Genomic DNA, 21,326 nt, shown 5'->3' with positions numbered 1-21,326 from the left:
CTCCTCTGGAGCCTCAGCATTGCACCAACTAAGCTGGCAGATCTGACACAGCTCCATTCATTCCAATGGGGTTGCTATGTTTCATTGAAAAGTGAAGCTAAGTACTTGCTTTCTATCATTTGTACTTTTTATATAGTTTACATTTGGTTAATGTGTATTGATGTGAATTTATTTTTTAACAGTTAAATAGTATTTCAATATATCTGATTGTCAGAGAGGTTGAGAAAACAATGAAAAAACTTTGGTTGATTTATTGGTTTATTATTGCTACATGTACCGAGATACAGTGAAAAGCTTTTGCTTTGCGTGTCATCCAGATAGATCATGCTGTACGTAATTACATCGGGGTAGTAAAAAGGAAACAGAATGCAGAATATAGTGTTGCAGTTGCAGAGAAAGTGCAGCATAGGTGGACAAATAAAAGGCAAGGGCCACAATGAGGCAGATTGGGAGATCAAGAGTTCAAGCAGGGCACTGAGAAGTCCAGGTTAGGGCCTCAGTCTCTGCTGCCTGTGGCCTTCTCACTGCTCTCAGGCCAGCTTGCCTCATGAGGGGCTAAGGCAGCGATGCCAGGAAGAAGTTCAGGGCCACTCAACATACTAAAAACAAGTGCAACTGCGAAGCTAATGCAGGGGAAATGTAAGGCATGAGCTAAGTTCAGCGCCATCTGACTCAATGTCTCTTTAATTAAATTATTTTTTAAAAATCATTTTAAAATTACTTCCATCCATTTTTATAGTTTTTAAGTATCTCTAATTATCACAACTCCTTAACTATCCCATAGCACAATGCAGGACCTGAGGTGGCGCCCTCAGCCTTGGGCGTTCCAGGTCTGGGGCCTCAGGGTTTGTCAGCCCAAACCTTCTCTTCTGTGAAGCCTCACTATCCCACACCCAGGCGCAGAGAGTCAGCTCCCCCTTCCACATCCAGCCCAGGTTAGGCATAGGCGGGCAGGGACGACAGGTGGAAAGTCCAAGCAGTGGTCCAAATTCCAGCTCAATGTAGCCTCTTCCTTGTATTGCACTATGTTTCGGTTTTCCAGCTTACTTCTTCCAACTTACTTATTACAAACAAAACAACCAAGCAAATCTTACACATGAAGCTATTTTCAAATTCAGCAGAGGTTCAAGTTACTGACATTATATGCAGGTTGGAAACATCACAAAATGGATGCAGTTGAGCTCCTCCTTTCGAAGCTGCTCAATTAGCGCAGACAGCTCCTCAAAGGAGACATGGACATTTTGAAATAAAACCTTTGATATACTGAAAATAGAAAACATATTCTATTTACTCATTCTGCTTTCAAAAACATCTAGTTTTCATTTTTGTATTTATTCAAATGTTCAACATTATTAGTGATGCCAATCACTGTTGTAAAGCTTGACAGCTCCAGAAATACATACGAAATACTCTTCTGAATGTTGTTTTAAACACTCTGCTTTTGGATAAACATGAGTTTCAAGAGGTGTGTGTTATATCCAAGGATGATAATTGTACTAACGTCCAAATATTCCAGTTAACATTTCGTCCATTGGCAGATCAACTTAACATGGCCAATAGCAATTAGCAATGCCAATAGTAATGGCACTTAGAACAATCTTTCTAATGACAAGGACATAAGAGGAAAAGAGGAAGTATTGCTGAGGATCCTTAATTCTGCAAATGTTGGGTGTATAATTAAATGTAAAGACCTGCAGTTTTAAACCACCTTTCACCACCTTCGAATAGCCACTGCCTTCCATGACTGTGTTGTTGTAAATTGGAAATATGGCAGTCAATGTGTGTACAACAAAATCTCATAATTAACACCGAGACAATAATCAAATCATCTAATGTAGGGGTGTCATTTCCACTAAAATAAAACATATTACATTCAAATGAATAACCACAGGATCCTTTACATTCAACCAAGAAGGTAAATGGGAGTCTCAGTTTAACAGTTCATGTGAAAGTGGTTATGTTCAAAAGCACAAATCTCCCTCAACTCTCAATTCTGCACGCAGTGAAACCTGGGGATGGTGCCTATATGGCTACAATGAGCCTTGGACACAAAGCCTTCCTTCTCTGATGAGGAAATGTGAATGCTGAGCCATAGTTATCTTCTCATGAATGGCATGATATTAAAAAGGTAAATGGAGTATCAAATTATTGCAGAAGAAATTTTACTTTCACTCCATTTACATCAGCTAAGACTTACACAAATAAACTTGTACACAGGCACAACTTACATCAATCTCTTACCACTTAAGGCAATGTAAAAGCTGATTTATCTGGTGAAACTAGACGGAGTGTCCTAATACTTGCTCACCTCTTACCAGTAAAGGTAAATGCAGTTTGAAAATGTGAAGCGGATTCTTCAGTATCTCCTCCTGTATCTGGAGCTTGGCAGGAAACCAGACCAATCCAAGCAAGGACGGAGATTTCCCCAACCTCCTCCACTGCAGCTGTCACCATCGAATCCAAAATGATTTTGAAGAAACCTCAGTCCAGTCCAAATTGAATGTGAAGGCTAGTGGGATGGAAGGCTGAGGACCCAAAATATTTCCTGGACCTCTGCTGTCACTGCACTCCTCCACAAATTAAAACACATACAGGATTGTACCTTGTCCCCACCTTCCACCCCTCTAGCCTCCACTTTCAGTTGGGATTCCACCACCACACAATATTTCAGCATTCAAACAGACTGGTCCATCTTATAACTCCTTGGTCCATTCTTCCATCTTCTTCACTTCCCATTATCGAGGGACCCAAACAGTCACAAAGTCAGAGAGTTACACAGCACAGAAACAGGCCCTTTGGCTCAATGCAGCTATGCTGACCAAGTGCCTACCTGAGCTAGAGCCACTTGCCTGAGTTTGCCAATTTCCCTCCAAGCCTTTCCTATCCATGTACCTGTCTAAATGTCTTTTAAATATTGTAATTGTACCCACCTCCACTTCCTCTGGCAGATCATTCCACATACTTACTACCCTCTGTGTGAAAAAGTTGCCCCTCTTTCCCCTCTCACCTTAAACCTATGCCTTCTGCTTTTAGACTTCTCTACCCTGGGAAAAAGACTGTGGACCATCCACCTTATCTCTGCCCCTTACCTTTATAAGCTTCTATAAAGTCACCCCTCAGCCACCTTCGCTCCAGGGCAAACAATCCCAGCCTATCTAGTCTTTCCTTATAACTCAAGCCCCACCTTGTGAATCTTTTCTGCATCCTCTCGAGCTGAATCACATCTTTCCTATAGTATGGCAACCAGAATTGCACACGATGCTCTTACAGCAGTTTCATCAAAATCCTGTACAGCTGTAACATAACATCCCAACTATTGTACACAATGCCCCAACCAATAAAGGCAACATGTCATACACCTTCTTCATCACCCTGTCCAACTGTGTTGCCACTTTCTGGAAACTATGTACTTGTACCCCAAGGTATCTCCATTCTACAAAACTCTCCAGGGTACTGTCATTCACTGCGCATGTCCTGCCCTAGTTTAACTTACTAAATGCATCACTCTCACTTGTCTGAGTTAATTTCCATCTGCCATTCCTTATCCCACTTTCCCAGTTAACCTTGATCCTGTTGTAACCTTAGACAACCTTCTTCACTGTCCAGTACACCACCAATTTTGGTGTCATCCGCAAACTTACTAATCATACCACCTACATTCTCATCCAAATCGTTAGTATATATGACAAACAACAGGCAACCCAGCACCGATCCCTGCCAGTGCTTCCAATCCAATCTATTGCATACAGTGATTACAAGGCAGTCTCTTGGATTGATTATTTTTTTATTGATGCTAGATTAGCTCCACTTACTATGGACTGTAAATACGATGCAATTGCCATTTCTGATCATGCACCATTGACTTTATCAATTAAATTACCAGATGTATCCTTTGATGTCAGACAATGGCGATTTAATCCTTCTCTATTACAAGACTCAGATTTCGTCCAATTTATCAAAGAACAGATTTCATTTTTCTTTTTAACTAATTTCACTGAAAAAATTTCCAGTGGGATAATGTGGGGTACTTTTAAAGCATATATCCGCGGTCAAATTATTTCATATTCTGCTAGTTTGAAAAAACAAACTAATAATGAAATACGTATATTGGCTGACAAGATTAAAGAAATCGATAAAAAATATTCTGATACTCTGAATCTGGAGCTTTTTAAAAAGAGAACAGAACTTCAATTACAACATAGTTTATTATTAACATCTTCAATTGAAAATCTGCTACTTAAAAACAAAAGTCAATTTTATATACATTGTGACAAATCCGGTAAATTATTGGCCAACTAATTGAAAGCTACTTTATCTAAACGTCAGATTAATAAAATTCGTAAATCAGATGATACCTACACGATAGATCCTGTTCAAATCAACAAATCCTTTCAAGAATTTTATTCTTCTTTATACCAATCAGAATCCAATGAGGATCCTACATTAATGTATGAATTTTTAAGAGATCTGAAGGTCCCCCAACTATCTTTAAATGAACGCTCTACATTAGATGCTTCTATTTTGGAGCAAGAAATAAAGAAAGTAATATTTTCAATGAACTCGGGTAAAGCACCCGGCCCTGACGGAAAACAGCTGAATTTTTTAAATCCTTTTCTGATATTCTTGTTCCCTGGTTAGCCAAAATTTTTAAAGATGCCCTATCAGTGGGTAAACTACCACAATCTTTCTATGAAGCAACTATTTCTTTAATTCTTAAAAAAGATAAAGATCCCACTGATTGTGCATCTTATAGACCTATTTCTTTATTAAATGTAGATTCAAAAATATTTTCCAAAATATTGGCCTTTAGACTGGAAAAGGTTCTCCCACAAGTTATCTCTGAAGACCAGACAGGATTTATTCAGAATCGTTATTTACATTTTAATATCAGGAGATTAATGAATATTATATATACCCCTTCATCCCAAATTCCAGAATGTGTTGTTTCACTAGATGCTGAAAAGGCGTTTGACAGAGTCGAATGGGAATATCTATTCACTACACTTCAAAAATTTAATTTTAGCCCTAAATTTATATCTGCGATTAAAATGATTTATTATACACCTATGGCTTCAATACTTACTAATAATCAAAGATCTCCTTTGTTTAGGCTTTTTCGAGGTACTAGACAAGGTTGCCTGTTAAGCCCTTTATTATTTGATATTGCTTTAGAACCCTTGGCTATTGCACTTCGGGACTCTTCAAATGTATGTGGCATTACTCGTGGACAGATGATTCATAAGATATCCCTCTACGCAGATGACCTGTTACTTTATATTTCTAATGCAGATGACTCTATCCCCGCAGTACTATCGCTACTAGATCAGTTTAGTGTTTTTTCTGGCTAGAGATTAAATTTTCTGGCTACAGATAAGAGCGAACTTTTTCCATTGAATATGCAAACCCCAATTTATAGCCAATTACCTTTTAGATTGGTAACTGACTATTTTATGTATTTAGGCGTTAAAATTACAAGGCAGTCTCCTCTACATTGGAGAATCTAAGTGCAGGTGTAATGACTGTTTTTTGGAGCAGCTTCATTCAGTATGCAATGGCGACTCTTGGGTTCCAGTTGCCTGTTACTTTAATTCTCTGTCCCACACTGTCTCCTTTTCCTTTGTCCTCCTCTGGGTCCAATGATGCAGAGTGAACAATACCTCATCCTCTGTTTGGGCACATTGAAACCATTGGGACTTTATGTTGAGTTTAAGAATTTAATCTAACAACCTTTCTCCCCTCCCTTCACGTGTGTCTGGACCTCTTTTTCAATTTGCTTCTTTTCTCTTTCCTGTCTTCAACTGCTGTTTTTTAAAAAGGAGTTTTAACCTTGACAATGTTGGTCTGACTCTATCATTAACATTCCTTCTGTTCTCTCCAGCCCCCCTGCCCCTCCAACACCCCCCCCCCCACCTACACACTCTGCAACTCTTCCATTTCTGATGAAAGGTTCCTGACCTTAAACGTTCTCTCTCGTGAATGCTACTTCATCTGTTGAGTGCTTGAAAGAGATATTAATAGTTCTAAGTGCTGTACTTTCTGTTAATGCATTGAGTCATTGTTACAAGGCCATTGTATTGCCCATCCTTAATTGCCCTTCAAGTGAATAGCTTGCTTCGCCACTTCAGAGGGCAATTAAGGGTTGACTCCATTGATTGACCTGAGTTATACACAGATCTGACTGGCTAAGGGTGGAAGATTTCTTCCCTAAAATCAACCAGATGGCTTATCCAGAAATTTCATGCTCACCATAATTAGAGTCATGGAATAATACAACATAGAAACAGGCCCTTTGGCCAAACTCATCCATGCCAACCATGGTGCCCACCAAACTAGTCCCATTTGACACTGCTACCATTTTTTTCTCTCCCAATTTAGTTATTTGGGCATAAATTCCACGGTTACTGAGGTAGAACATGAGCTCATAATTTCCATCTTATTAGTCCAGGAATCTGATTCATTAACCTAGGCACAATCACGAAGCTAACACACCCCAAGTCATGTGATAGAACCTCGGAAACAGGAACCAGAAGGTCCTTCACACCAGCTCCACTGCTCTGCAAGATTATGGCCAGTCCTTTATCCCAAGCTAATTTTCCACCCTGATGTGCAAATATCTATTTATGGTCTTGAATATACACACATCAACTGAGCATCAACAGATCCCTGTGTTCGAGAAATTCAAAGATTTACAGACTCCTGGGTTGGAGAATTCCACCTAGTCTGCATCTTAAATGGCCAGTTCCTGATCCAGGGACCATGCCCCTTCGCTCCAGTCTCTCCAGCCAGAGGAAACAACATCTCAGCATCAACTTTATCAATTCCAATCAGAAATTAAGGGACCCGATTTTGTGAAGAAATGACAGCAACACTCTGCTTCTGAGGCAGGGAGTTTAAGACTCCTGTCACAGCCAGTACTATGATGGAGATCCAAAACTTCCTGATGGTCACTTGCCAGCAATTCTATGACTGGGCTCTGCCATGCGGAGTCTCCTGATAAGGCCCCAAAGTTGCAGCAACCCCTCAGCATTTACAATGGGGAAATCAGCTTGGGCAACCTGCGCCAGATTAGATGGTGCAAGGATCTCCTCTTCATACATTTCAATGGAGAATAAATGTAACGGATTAAGATGTTTGCATTCTTTTGGTTGTTTATGTTTTGCCTTATTTAAATTAAAACGTTATTGAATACTATGATTATTTTATACTTTCATTTTCTGTTTAAACATTTCTCATGATAGACATGTTGTGTGCTTTGACAGAACTGACAGTTGGAAGAACAAGGCTGTGGAGCATAGCCATCTGCCAAGCGCCTTCCAGTAGTTATAAGTGTGGAGCTTGCTTCGTTGATTCTATCTAATTTTATTCTGATTTCCAGTGCCCCAACAATATGTCCTTAATTATAAATTCCAATATCTTCCTGACACTGATGTCAGGCTCTATTTTTATTTCTCCATCATCAATTCCATATCATCCACTGCTGGTTTCTATTCTGCTGGGCAATGTTATAAACCATGCGCATTATAATACTGACAATACCACAATCCACCTGGAAGCAGTCAATGCCAATATTGGATAACCAGAAGAATATTTTCTGGTGATTTTTCTTACAATTGTGAACTAAACAATTCCATCACAATATAAATATACCTGAACTATACTGAAATTGTTACTCAGTGAAGAATAACCTGCTGTCTGTGTATAAACAGCTTGCAGATTATCCCTGAGATCAGGTACACAGAAGTTTATTTGTGGCATATTAAGATTCAATAGGTAGAGCAGCCATTGTCAAAGGAGGACTTAAGTTTGTATGAAAAGCAATAAATCTAATAATTTGCCTCAGAAAAACAACACTGTCTCTATCTTTCTCTGCAGACGACTGCTGTTTATCACTACGAATTTCCCTCCAACTGGCAGTTTTCCAGAAGAGAAATCATCCCAACAGTGAGATAGTTTACCAGAAAATTCAAATTATGGTCCTCACCGGGACACACTATTCAGAGTAATTACTTGCAAATGACTGTCCTATAATCTGGGACAATGGTTTGTAATTAATGTGAATAATGTGTTACATACCGGAAACTATTTTCAACGGGGGACCATGCTACAAATAGCCAGCAGATATTTGAGAAGGAGAAATGTGGAACTCCTTTCTCTCTGAAGCTACTGCATGAAATGCAAATGTGAAATCACGAGTTACTTGGTGAGAAAAATCCTTTCACATAAAAGCAAGACTTGTGGGTTTCCTGGCACATTTGCAGGGCAGTGTTGCAATTGAAGGTCAGAGCAGGTGATTTTGAAATGTTGTCCAAGTTGGCAATTTTTTGAAAATCAAAAGAAAAACTGCCAATGCTGGAAATCTGAAATAAAAATGGAAAATGCTGGTAAAATTCAGGCCAGGCAACATCCCAAACATGGACTGGTTCTCTTTCCATCAGTGCTACCTGACCTCCTGAGTTTTATAAGCATTTTCTGTTTTTATTCCAGATTGGCATTTCTTTCAACAACATTCAGCAAATCAGCAACACAAATAGTCACAATTAAAATATTACCATGGCTACAAAATTACAAATGACCAGGCATTTTTCTGCTGGTATAATTTATACAGGGTCTAGGCCGAGGAAATACAGGCTTACCTCAATACACAGCCATAAGAGCAAAACTCAGTTGGAGCATTTCATCTTTCAGTGCTGGGCTGTCAAATCCCTAGTGGAAACAAAAAACAACATGAGACTATTCCATATGTGCAATGACAACTTTACTTACTGGTAAAAATAAAAAGTGTTTGTACTTGTTTGTAATTTTTCCTTTAAAAATGTGTTTACAACAATAACTTGGATGTTAACAGACTTTGAAGAATATGTAACTATTTTTAAATCTGATGGTGCTTAATACAGACTGAAACCTGTTGCTGTGCTAAAGCATATCCAGATAAATATGCAGAAGAATAATTATTGGTCTGTTTTTTGGCTGGCTTGTTTGCAAACTCTTATTCCTCAGCCAAGTAAAATTATCAGATTATATTACCACGTTATCTCTGTTAACCCTGGACTATCAAGTACCAAGGTTTAAGATGGCAGCAAATGTATATTGAGTATGTAGAGTGAGGCTTTTGTTCAATTTGGTGAAAGTGTATCGGCTTTTGTTCAATTTGGTGAAAGTTTATCAGCTTTTGCCATTGAGCTTTTTGCTTATGGAGCAGTAAGGACAAACCAACTCATTCAGTCATGGCTTCCAAATCTATCAAGTGTAAAGCAGAAAGAATCCTGGTCTCCAGTAATAGGTCCACTTGACTGGATTGTACCAATAAGCCAAGCTGTCTGGTCAGCCTCTTGACTATTGCAGGTGAGAACCTTGCACCTAACCCATGAACTGTTGAATTATTTCCGGTATCCCACAGTGGCAATTACGCTTCTTTGAAATCCATGGTAGACAGTGGTCCTTTGCACTTTCAACTCAGTTCTTTGAGAGGCAACTGTCAAAAACATCTCAGAGTCTGGCAATCAAGTCAATACTCTCAATACCAGATCTCAATGATGCCCACCATGAATGTGCTTACTTAATCCAGCTCACCAAATAATGCTATTTGACAAAAAAGATTGCATTAGGGTACTTCATCAGCAATAAATCTGGGCCTAACACTCTTCCTCCCAGCCCATTTTCATTCCTGGCAACATCCATCCATGTTTTACCAAAAGTCTATCTTGGAACTTGAGCTGGATGAGGCACAAGAGGCTTTTCCACTGAACAAAACGATGAAGAAAAATTTGCTGGACACAGTTCTTAAATTATACAAGTCTAGCCTGAACAGGAATATAACTGTTAATTCAGCAAGGTTATGATTAATTATATCCAAGTGGAGGCCTGATCAATATCCAAAATGAATTAACAACCAGGGCAGATGCCCTTGGACATTCAGTCAAAACCCTGTTGATTCCAATATCCTGCGCAGTCATAATGCTCACATCTTTATATTACTACTTTCTGGACTGTAGCAACATATGAACAGGAGTAGGCCATTCAGAAACTTAAATCTGTTAATCTAGTTTCAACATCTTCAATAAATTCTCAATGGTTTTAACTCTAATCTTCAAATTATGTTCCATTGTTCTGGACAGCTCCATCAGAGGAAATAATTTTGCTTTACCCTTTCAAATCTTTTAAATGTCTTAAATATCTTAACTGTAATCACCTCTTAATCTTCTATTCAGTTAAATATATCAACAGGATTACACAGGTAATCCAAACCAGTCCACCAGCAAGAAAATATCCACACTGAAACTTTAACCATTTGCTTGTGTATTTCAAAAAGGCAACAAAGCTGTCTCTCTCAATGCCAAAGAGATGACAGTTGGGTGACCTTCAGTCATTCCGTTTTCAAGAATTGGTTTCAGTGACTTTTGCATTAACTAAATTTTGAATCAAGATTTCATTGCATACATACTCAGCTTCCAGTTTATTTCCCCAAAATGTACTTATAAGGGTGAGCAGATTTCTTTATTAGTCACATGTACATTGAAACACACAATGAAATGCATCTTTGCGTAGAATGTTCATGAGGCAGCCCACAAGTGTCGCCACGCTTCCGGCGCCAACACAGCATGCCCACAACTTCCTAACCCGTAAGTCTTTGGAATGTGGGAGGAAACCGGAGCACCCAGAGGAAACCCACACAGATACGGGGAGAACATACAAACTCTTTACAGACAGCACGGGAATTGAACCCGGGTCACTGGTGCTGCAATAGCGTTACACTAACCGCTGCACTACCATGCCTGCTCGATACAACAATCCAAAGTCTCCATGAATGCTAAGTAAAAGAGTTTTTCTGATCCTCTTGTTCTACAATTGTATATAAAGCCAAACTCATATCACATATTTATGGCCTTGGTGAAATGCAGCCTTTTCTCTTTTGATCTTGCAAAGGCTGTGGACAAAATGACTGCCATGACACAAAAGGCCATCTTTAGATTTACTGGTTTCACCAAGGTTCCTTGGCAGGTTTGGGTTTGTCCAAAGCCTTCCTTTCTTGCAGAATAGTTGTCAAGGTTTAGTGAACAGAATCCTGTTCACAATCCTCAGAAAAATAATGAAGACCATTGTCATCATACCTACCCCCCCATTTGTGGAGAAATTGATGAGTAGGAATGCCATGGTATGTGGTATGCATACTTCAAGTTCCTGGGAGTGAACATCACCAACAGCCTGTCCTGGTCAAATCATGTAGATGCCATGGCCAAGAAAGATCACCAATGCCTCTACTTCCCCAGAAGGCTAAAGAAATTCGGTTTGTCCCCTTTGACACTCACCAACTTTTATTGATGCACCATAGAAAGCATCCTATCTGGATGCATCATGGCTTGGTATGGCAACTGCTCTGCCCTGGACCGCAAGAAACCGCAGAGTGCTGTGGACACAGCCCAGCGCGTCACGGACACCAGCCTCCCCTCTTCAGGGACACCAGCCTCTTCAGCAAGACATCTCTCGCTGTCTTGGTGAAGCAGCCAGCATTATCAAAGACCCCACCTGCCCGGGACATTCTCTCTTCTCTCCTCTCCTCTTCCATCAGGTAGAAGATACAGGAGCCTGAAGGCACGTACCACCAGACTTAAGGACAGCTTCTACCCCACTGTGATAAGACTATTGAACGGTTCCCTTATATGATAAGATGGACTATGACCTCACGATCTACCTTGTTGTGACCATGCACCTTATTGCACGTAACTTTCTATGTAGCAGTGACACTTTACTCTGTACTGTTATTGTTTTTACCTGTACAACATCAATGCTCTCTGTACTAACCCAATGTGACTGCACTGTGTAATGAATTGACCTGTATGATCAGTATGCAAGACAAGTTTTTCACTGTACCTCAGTACAAGTGACAATAATAAACCAATACTATCTCATCTTCCTTACACGGTACATCTGCCTATGAATTACAGGTGCTTGCAAAATTGAATCATTCCATTTTCTAACCACATCTTTTCACAATATCTATATAAATCTGAATGTGAATGTCTTAATTCATCCTTCCCAGATATGTCTTGCAAAGGAAATACCCAGCATCAAAGCTGATTGTGCTTCCTTACCTCAGTTACAGCTCTGTAGACCTATTCACCCAGTTGTAACATTAACTCCAGTTCCACATACCATTGGGTCTTATCCTATTTGCAGTCTTACCTAGTTACCAATTAACTAACATGCTCATATTGTTTTCACTTCATTAACAGCCGCTCTAATCTTGCTAAAGTTGACCAACTTTGTAAAGGTAAACTTCTTACAGCAAAGTTGAATATCCAAGATTAAAACTACCTGCTGCTCAAAATGATAGATTCACGACAAACTTAAGTTCTGCTGCTGGACAAAATACCATCTTCACACATTGAGCTCTATTACAGAGAAGCAAACCACAACGTATAGACTAACATAGAAATACACCTGGGTGTGCGAGTTCATCTGCAAGTGCAGGCATACAAAGAAGTTCTATTTTACATCCTTGTAACGTTTCTCAAACAATGAAAAATGTTGCAGCAAGATTACTTTCAATGCTAACAATGATTCAATCTCCAGAATATTAAATAATTACGGCTGAATTATTTTGTGACAAGAGGGTGGTGGGGAATAAGATTTTCAGAACAAATTTGTGGGTTTAGTCCTCAAGACCAGCAGTTTAACAACCAAGAATCCATCCAAAGGTTGGGTTGCATTCAGCAAGAGAAAAATACAGATGAGAACATCATGAGAACACAATCAGTGCCAGACTACTGAGGTGTGGATGCTACCAGCAGGGTAGCACCATCACCACAAGGGCAGCAGTTCACAAAGGTAGCTTTAGTGGAAAATGTAGCAGTGAACAACTGGGGTGACCAATAAGAATCTGCAGCACTTGAATTAATGTCTGAAGGAAGTGATAATATGGACTTCACTAAGGCCTTTGATAAGGTTCCGTGTGGTAGACTGCTGTGGAAAGTTAGATCACATGGGATCCAGGGACACTGCTGATTGGATACACAATTGGCTTGGCAGTAGGAAGCAGTGGGTGATGGTGGAAGATTGTTTTTCAGACTGGAAGCCCTTGATTGGTAGTGTTCCCCAGGGGTCGGTGCTAGGCTTATTGCTATTTGTCATCTATATCAATGATTTGAACAAGAATGTACAAGGCGTGGTTAGTAAGTTTACAGGTGACACTAAATTAGGTGGTGTCGTTGACAATGAGGATGGTCATCAGGAAATACAGAGGGTTCTTGATCAGCTGGGTAAGTGGGCTATGGAATGGTAAATGGATTTTAATTTGGCTAAGTGCAAGGTGTTGCATTTTGGGAAGGTAAATGAGGCTAGAACTTTCACCGTGAATGGTAGGGCCCCGGGGAGTGTTGTAGAACAGAGTAACCTTAGAATACAAGTACATGGTTCCCTGAAAGTGGCATCACAGGTAAAAAAGGGTGGTGAAGGAGGCTTTTGGCAAACTGGCCTTCATTGGTCAAGGCCCTGAATATTCAAGTTGAGATGTTATGTTGCAGTTAGACAAGATGTTGGTGAGGCCGGATTTGGAATATTGTGTTCAGTTTTGGTCATCTTAATAAAGGAAATATGCCATTAAGCTGGAAAGACTTTAGACTTACGATTCAGAGAAACATTTACGAGGATGTTGCTGGGACTCGAGGGACTGAGTTATGGAGAGAGGTTGAGCAGGTTGGGACTTTATGCATTAAAGCGTAGGAGAATGAGGGGTGATCTTATAGAGGCATATAAAATCATTAGGGGCACAGATAGATAGGGTGAAAGCACACAGTCTTTTTCCTAGGGTTGGGGAATCAAGAACTGGAGGACACAGGTTTTCAGGTGAGAGATTTATTCGGAAAGATTTACTCGGAACCTGAGGGGGCAACTTTTTCACCCAGAGAGTGGTCAGTGTACAGAATGAGCTGCCAGAGGAAGTGGTTGAGGCAGGTACATTAACAACATTTAAAATGCACTTGGACAGGTACAAGGATAGGAAAGGTTTGGAGGGATATGGGCTAAATGCAGGCAAATGGGACTGGCATAGATGGGAATCTTGCTCAGCATGGACCAAGGGCCTGTTTCCATGCTGTATGACTCTGTGACTCAAAGCAGGATGCAGGGACTCTGCATTTGACCTTGTCCATCGTTGCCTGTTATTGTCATTTACACATGGCCGGTATCATAAGGCCCCTTCTCTTTAGCTCATTGAGATAAATTCTGTTGGTTGTACTTTTGCCAGAGACACTGAGCTCCATCTCATTGTGATTTCACTGAACTGTGTCCTGGTGTTGCTGACTGATAAACAGAATTGGACAACAGTTGAGAGCTGCACATACTGTATAAGGACATATTCAAATTTGATTCTGGTTTACAATGTATTGCTTGCTATGCAGCTTCTTAATGTAATATATTCAGCTTATCGAATCAAACACAAAGTCTTGACTGCACAGCCTTGGATACAGCTGCTGTGTCACTTAAACCTGAGGGGAGGTTCACAGCACATTTTGCCATTGTGGTACTGGCAATTGAATTTGACAAGCAATTGTATGGCTAGATATGCAGTAAGAATTTGAAGAATGTTATACTACATTCAGTCACCTGAGTGGATGAAGCTTGCAATATTAAAATCTTTACCTGAAATGTTTATCATCTCTGCAGAAACTGCCAAAGCCTGAATGATATTTGGACATGACTTTAAGGTAATTTTGGACATGACTTTAAGGTAAGAGGACATGGCTTTAAGGTAATGGGTGGGAAGTTCAAGGGAGATGTCAGAGGGAGGTTCTTCACCCAGAGGGTGGTTGGTACATGGAATGCGCTGCCTGGGGTGGTGGTGGAGGCTGATACCTTGGTCAAGTTCAAGAGATTGTTAGGTAAGCATATGGAGGAATTTAAGATAGAGGGATATGTGGGAGGAAGGGGTTAGATAGTCTTAGGTGTGGTTTGAAGGGCGGCACAACATGGTGGGCCGAAGGGCCTGTATTGTGCTGTATTGTTCTATAGTTCTATGATCATTCATAAAGTTCATTCTCGTTCACAAAGTCACCTTCTGAACAATTCAGATCTCTCAATAAATCCTTGAAGCCATTTTGTAATCTGCTATTCTCATCAGACAAATAACGGCATAATTCCAACAGGACATTCTGAGCCACGTTCCTTCCTCAGTCAGCATCACCAACAACAGATGAACTGGTCACCCATCTCAAAGCATTGGACTGAATTTTACTTTAACAGAAGATGAAGATCTTGTTTGCATTCTCATATGAAGGATGAAAGCAGATGCTAAGTGAATGCTGTGCTAATAGGTCATGCCTATTTGAAATAAAAACAAAGTGCTGGAAAAAATCAGGAGGTCAGGTCACATCCATGATAAACAGAATTAACATTTCAGGTCTGAGATCTTTTGTCAGAACTGGGAAAAAGAGTAAATAGATTAGTTTTCGGTAGCAGAGAATGTACAGAGGGATGTTTAGAACAATGGGAGTATCTAATGGGCTGAGACAACGTGGCAGTCAGAATCAGATTATGCTTCTTAGTCTGTGTTATAGAATCAGATTATGCTTCTTAGTCTGTGTTATGTGTTGTTAACAGCAGGACTATGGGACGTGTCCAGCAGGCCAGACTATGCCATTGGAGAAAGGAAAACTGACTCAAAATGACAGATGGATGACAAGTAGAAATGACCAGTTCTGCTATAGACAGAAAGAAGTAAAGAATGAGTTCCTTAAAGTTGGAGAGTTCAATGTTAAGTCCAGAAGACTGCAATGTGCCCAGATGAAATACGAGTTGTTCTTCTTCACACTTACATCGGGCGTTGTGCAAGAAGCCACAGACAGCAAGGTCAGAGTGAGAGTGGGATGGGGAATTAAAGTGGTAGGCTTTCTCTCTTTCCCAGTCCTGATGCCAGGTTTTGACAATTTATTTCCCCCCACCCCCCTCACTTAGTTTCTCTCGTAGATTGTTTATTGCTCCAGATTCCAGCATCTGCAGACTCTTCTGTCTCCAGGCTTCAAGATAGCTTGGGGACTGAGGAAGAGGCAGTGCAGTTGCTTGGATGTGGCCCTGCAAGTCCTGCTGTTGGAGCTCCCTGGAAGGAGGAATAACCTTTGCATGAGGAGGAGGATTTGGGAGAGAAAGGAGTCCATCTCACTCCACTGCTTCCTTCCCCTGAAGCTGATGCCTTGCCACATGCCATTCCTCCTGAGCATCGCCTGGCTCAACGCCCATGACGAGGTGCTCCCATTCTTTTGGTGACCTTCATAAAGCAACCAATTAGATGGAGTAGCACAATACTTACTCTCTTTCAGCTCAAGAGAATTCCTGGAATAAATGTCTTCAGTGTTGGTACAGTCTTGACAAAAGCATTCCTGAAAGTGTCCTCACAACGTTTCAAAAATCCTATTCAAACCTTAATCACCAAGTGAGCTGCAAAGACCAGGAATACCTTAAAGTACCACTGTAAATTCTCACCAATCAGCTGTTGGGGACAAGGCATGAGTTCAAGCAGAAGCTGACAAAAACACATGGAAGTCTTGTTTGTGAGCATCAGCAGGTATTTAAAGAGGCTATTAGCCCCTTAAAATTCTCAGGGAGAAGTTCTGAGCTATTTTCAACTCTTCTACTTCAACAGAATCTTCCCCCAAATCAAAGCAAAACTGGCGGTGCAGAAGAAAGTCAATTTATTACACATTGGAGCTTCTTTTATACTCAGATATCTGTACAGAACACCAACCATGCCAGCAATATCCACATCCATAAATGATTAAAAATAAAAGTCATTGTTGAATATTTTGTTGTTTGTGATTAAGGAACCTTTGATTGTCTTTTGTGATTTCCACCCCAAACCACTCCCCCACCCCACCCCCAAGTGTGACAGGTTAAACTTCGAAGTCTTTTGAAATTAACTGCAGACAGAATCAAATCCCATGATTTACTAAATATGTGTCTTTAATCTGTTCACTAACCCAGCAAGGTGTAATTAAGTGTTGCAATGAATCTGCAGCAACACCCAACTCTTTTCATTTCACTACACATTTTTGATTATTTAAAACAAAGTCTAATATTCTTTTCGGGAGTCTTTATTTGTACAACCCTATCCTAATGCAGATTTTCTGTGAACCTTATTAATTGCAAAGTTTCTGCCAGTAGCCTCTTGCTAAAAATGTCCCTGCAGCGTTGAACTGGTGGCTACAAATGCAATCATCCTACAGTCAAGTGGATGACAAAACAATTATATAAGAAAAGAAAATATTCGTACCTCCAAAGAAAAAGGAAATGTTCCCTGTTTTTCCATAACATTGTATATCAACCATGAAACAGTGTCTAAAATGCTTCCCATCCTCAATCATTCAATATCCACATTTTCCATGCTAAATCATCTCTCAACTGCATCACTTAAATACTTTGCAGTTCCTGTGTTCAGGTAACTAACTGATTGTCAGTGCCCTTGCTACTTATGTAACAGTAGAACACAATTGAAAGCGTTCTGGCCCAGTGGGTCACAGGCAGTCTGTCGAAACTGACTCAGTGACCCACTACAGATGTTGATTCAGCTTGGATTGGGTGTATATTCCAATAAAACAATCAAGTCTGTGTGGTGCCAGGTCTACTGTGCCAACACAGCTTAGTTCTTCAGCCAGGTCGGGATGATTTGCATTATTGCACTGGTGGGGTTGCAGGAATAAAAAGATTCTAGAGGACAAGTACACTAATCACTAAAAATGGTACCACAACAGACCTAAGCCTCAAAAAGAAACAGAACATCAGGGTCAACTTCTGGAAGAACAGAACTTGGAACATGGAGATGGATATGGAGATTAAGTTTGATCTGTATCGAACCTTGGTTAGACCACACTTCGAGAGTGCAGCACACAATTACTCACTGTAATATAAGAGGGATATAGAGGTACTGGAGGTGGTGTCTAAAAGATGTATAAGGATGATACTGAAATCAGGAAAGGATGAACAGACTGGAAAAATTTTGTAAGTAAACAAAAATATGGCTTGTGCTTCCAATGGCAATATACAAATGTACTGCATTATCAGGACTGCTTTGAGCTGAGTGGCTCATTTTTCTGCTTGTTTGAGATAGTTAAATTTACAGTGATGGTCAAGTGACGTTGGGTATGGAAAAACTCAGGCTTGGTTCAGGTTTGGACTGGCTGCAGTCGGGTTAGGATTGGGTTACTTATCATTTTGATCGCTGCCTTTAGTCACCGTGGGCTACATTTTACTGAAGCCAGTGGTGCTGTGAACAGGCATTTCCTGCACGTATCCCACCGTGGTGCACTTTGGACAATTTACACCCATCTCAAAGACTTGAAGAAACTATCAGTATCTCCTGTTAAAATGACAGAACTGGAAGTTCCTGAAATAGAAACTGTATATGGAATAGTGTGACAGTGCATCTGGTAGTCTATTATATCACTGACTAATCTTGGGGGAATGGAAAATAAAAGATATCCTTTAGCCAGCAGGCTTTCAGATACTAGTTTTGAAATAACTCACTTCTTGCAAAGGCTTTGAAACCAGCAGGCTGATCGATTGAAAATGAATTCAGCAGCTTGAACCCTTTAAGAAAGCAATTCCTGACCTGGGCCTTTCTCCACTAAATGAAAAGAACTTGAACATTTCAATAATCTTCGCCTCTGATAACTTCTGTCAACTAGGGAAGGAGCAGCACCTGGACGGTCCCAAGAGAAGGCAGACACTGCAATCGCAGGATGGGAGAAAGATAGGAAAGTTAAAAATGTAGAGGAGAACAGGAAGATCTGGAGAGGCATTTGCCTGAAGGATTTTCAGAAAGCTTGCTTTGTTTTGTACAATCGATCATTATTATTCCACATTAGGCACTTCAAAAATTATGCTGCATACTGCACCAAAATTAATCGAACCCTAAAGATGCAGGCAATTATTTTATCCTAGATAGAAAGAAATTTATAGAGTTTTTTTTTAGAAAGATTCAGAAATTGGTTGTTGGATTCAAAGCACAGATTGGTTTAATTTCCAATGCTCCAATATTGGTTCTGTGACTTAGCAGGTAATTTAGCATTTTTGGGCTGAAAATCGTCTCTCGTCCACCTATCTCTGGTTCAGGTTGCATGATGCCTCTGAGACTCAGAGTGCACAATTCTGAAGAACAAAATTTTCATTGCGCTTCACAAAATCCTTGCTGAAAGAATCCAAAGCAACAAGTGCAAGAGTATTTGATCCAGAGTAGGAATATTTTCCAAATTGCCATAACTATGGGCAAGGCATCTCAGTGAGATTCAGTCATCCAAATTGTTCCAAACCTCCACACTAAACTTGTCCATCCAATCCTGTTGCATCTGTGTCACTTACATTCAGAAATCTCACTGATAGAAATGTCATCATTAAAACAAAATCTCTTGACATCTCTTGGAAGAATCAAATGCATGCTGTTCCAGTGGCCTAACCATTCATTGACACCGCTAATCACAAAGTGTAGGTTGCGCAATTACTGCAGTGCCCAAATTAATACAAAACTCTTTAATTTTTTCAGCAAGGCATTTTTGATCACCAACCATCTGGTGTTCCAGAGAATCAAATTTTGACAATGCTGTTCCTGGCCATGTTAGAAGACAGAAACATAATTAACATGTAAACCAGAACTTACCCATGGGATGTTATAACAACCAAGCCTCTTTAGTTGATACTGTATATACATTGGGAAAGACTATTACTCTGCAACACACACCTTTGTTGAAAAGACATGAAAGACTGTTAATTTAGAAGATTCCTCATTTTTATAATCTGGTCATTAAATTAAATCAACAAATAATATATAAAAATCTATTTCAGAAATACAAGCTCAGACTAAGTACTTGCAATGCTTTGACATAATTGGGTCTTTTCTGGGTAGAAATGTAGTATTTCTTATTTTCTGCAGTTGTTATTTGCAGCGAAATACTGAAGTGCCCTTTAGCGTTCTGTCTTTGCAAGATAAGGTCATGACCATCTCTGAAGCACAACCTATTGTTAATTCAAATGTCAAGCTATTCTTCTTTTTGTTGATTCCTTCACAGTAAGCAATGTTGAGTTTTTTTTTCAGAAAGTAACTTTTATCTGTGCAAGTTAGCATGTGTCACTTGCACAAAATCAGTAATGAAACCACAAGAGAAACCACTGGATTACTTCACAATTTTTACATTTTTTTTTAAAGTCAACATTATCACATGAGCCAGTCCTGTTAGATAGCATTGGGTCCTCTATAATATGGAGTGCACCTGTTCTGTGCAATATCTAATCATATGACAAAAAGAGATCATAACAGAAATCTGTTATTCTGTATAAAATTTCTATACCAACCCTTGATTTATATTCCAAGTCCACAGTAATGTGAATGATTCTTAAATCCCTCTTGGTGGCCATTCAGATGTACATAACCATCTGCCACTGAAAGCAAAATTGCTTCCAGCCCTGTCATCCTTGCAATGACCACTGCAACAATACCTGAGCCAGGAGAGCTGTTCCACAGCGTGGTCAAGAAACAATATAAACAAAAAATGCTTGTAAAATTCAGCTGGTCAGGCAGCATCTGTGGAAAGAGAAACAGCTGAATGGGATTGGGAGTTCTGAATCCCATTGTTGAATGGAAGATCTGATGAAGGGTCTTCAACCTTAGGTACTAACTGTTTCTCCATTCACAGACACTGCCTGACCCGTGGATTTTTTTCCTCAGCATTTTCGACTTTAATTTCAGATTTCCAGTGTCTGCAGTTTATTTATTTTCTCATTGAGCAACAGCCTGACATGGTCATACCCAGATAGTTATACCCTATAAACAACGTGCCAGACTCTTGCAATGCAATAGAAAACAGAAAATTCTGGAAATACTCAGCAGGTCAGCCACATTGATTTTCCTCCAACGTTATCTAGTACATCCCGTCTCACCAACAGGACAGACCTCTCAAGTCCCATTGCATCAGGCCGGAAATAGAAACCTCCTCCTGATCACCACCTCAGCTGGCAGAGCAATGCTCCCTCATGTTGAGCAACATGTTGGGCAGGCACAGTAGTGTAGCGGTTAGCGTAACACTATTACAGCGCCAGTGACCTGGGTTCAATTCCGGCCGCTGTCTGTAAGGATCTTGTATGTTCCCCCCATGTCTGCATGGGTTTCCTCCGGGTGCTCCAGTTTCCTCCCACATTCCAAAGATATACGGGTTAGGAAGTTGTAGGCATGCTATGTTGGCACCAGAAGCGTGGTGACATTTGCGGGCTTCCCCCAGAACACTCTTCACTGTGTGTTTCGATGTACATGTAACTAATAAAGAGATCTTACCTTATTTGGAAGAATCACT

The 21,326-nt window shown here is 40.1% G+C and overlaps 1 protein-coding gene across 2 annotated transcripts in view; it reads right to left on the bottom strand.

Moving 5' to 3' along the window:
- Positions 1-21,326, bottom strand: part of LOC127573061 (alpha-(1,6)-fucosyltransferase) — a 592,121-nt gene that overhangs the window by 244,841 nt on the left and 325,954 nt on the right. For both annotated transcript variants that reach the window (XM_052020880.1, XM_052020871.1), the window contains exon 3: positions 8,634-8,703. The gene's annotated coding sequence lies outside the window, so the exon portion shown is untranslated. The remainder of the gene's footprint in view (positions 1-8,633; positions 8,704-21,326) is intronic.

Source organism: Pristis pectinata, chromosome 1 (genome assembly GCF_009764475.1).
Source record: "Pristis pectinata isolate sPriPec2 chromosome 1, sPriPec2.1.pri, whole genome shotgun sequence".
NCBI classification, from domain to species: Eukaryota; Metazoa; Chordata; class Chondrichthyes; order Rhinopristiformes; family Pristidae; genus Pristis; species Pristis pectinata.
The sequence above is the reverse complement of the archived record's forward strand: the minus strand, read 5'-3'. Positions and strand labels throughout refer to the sequence as shown.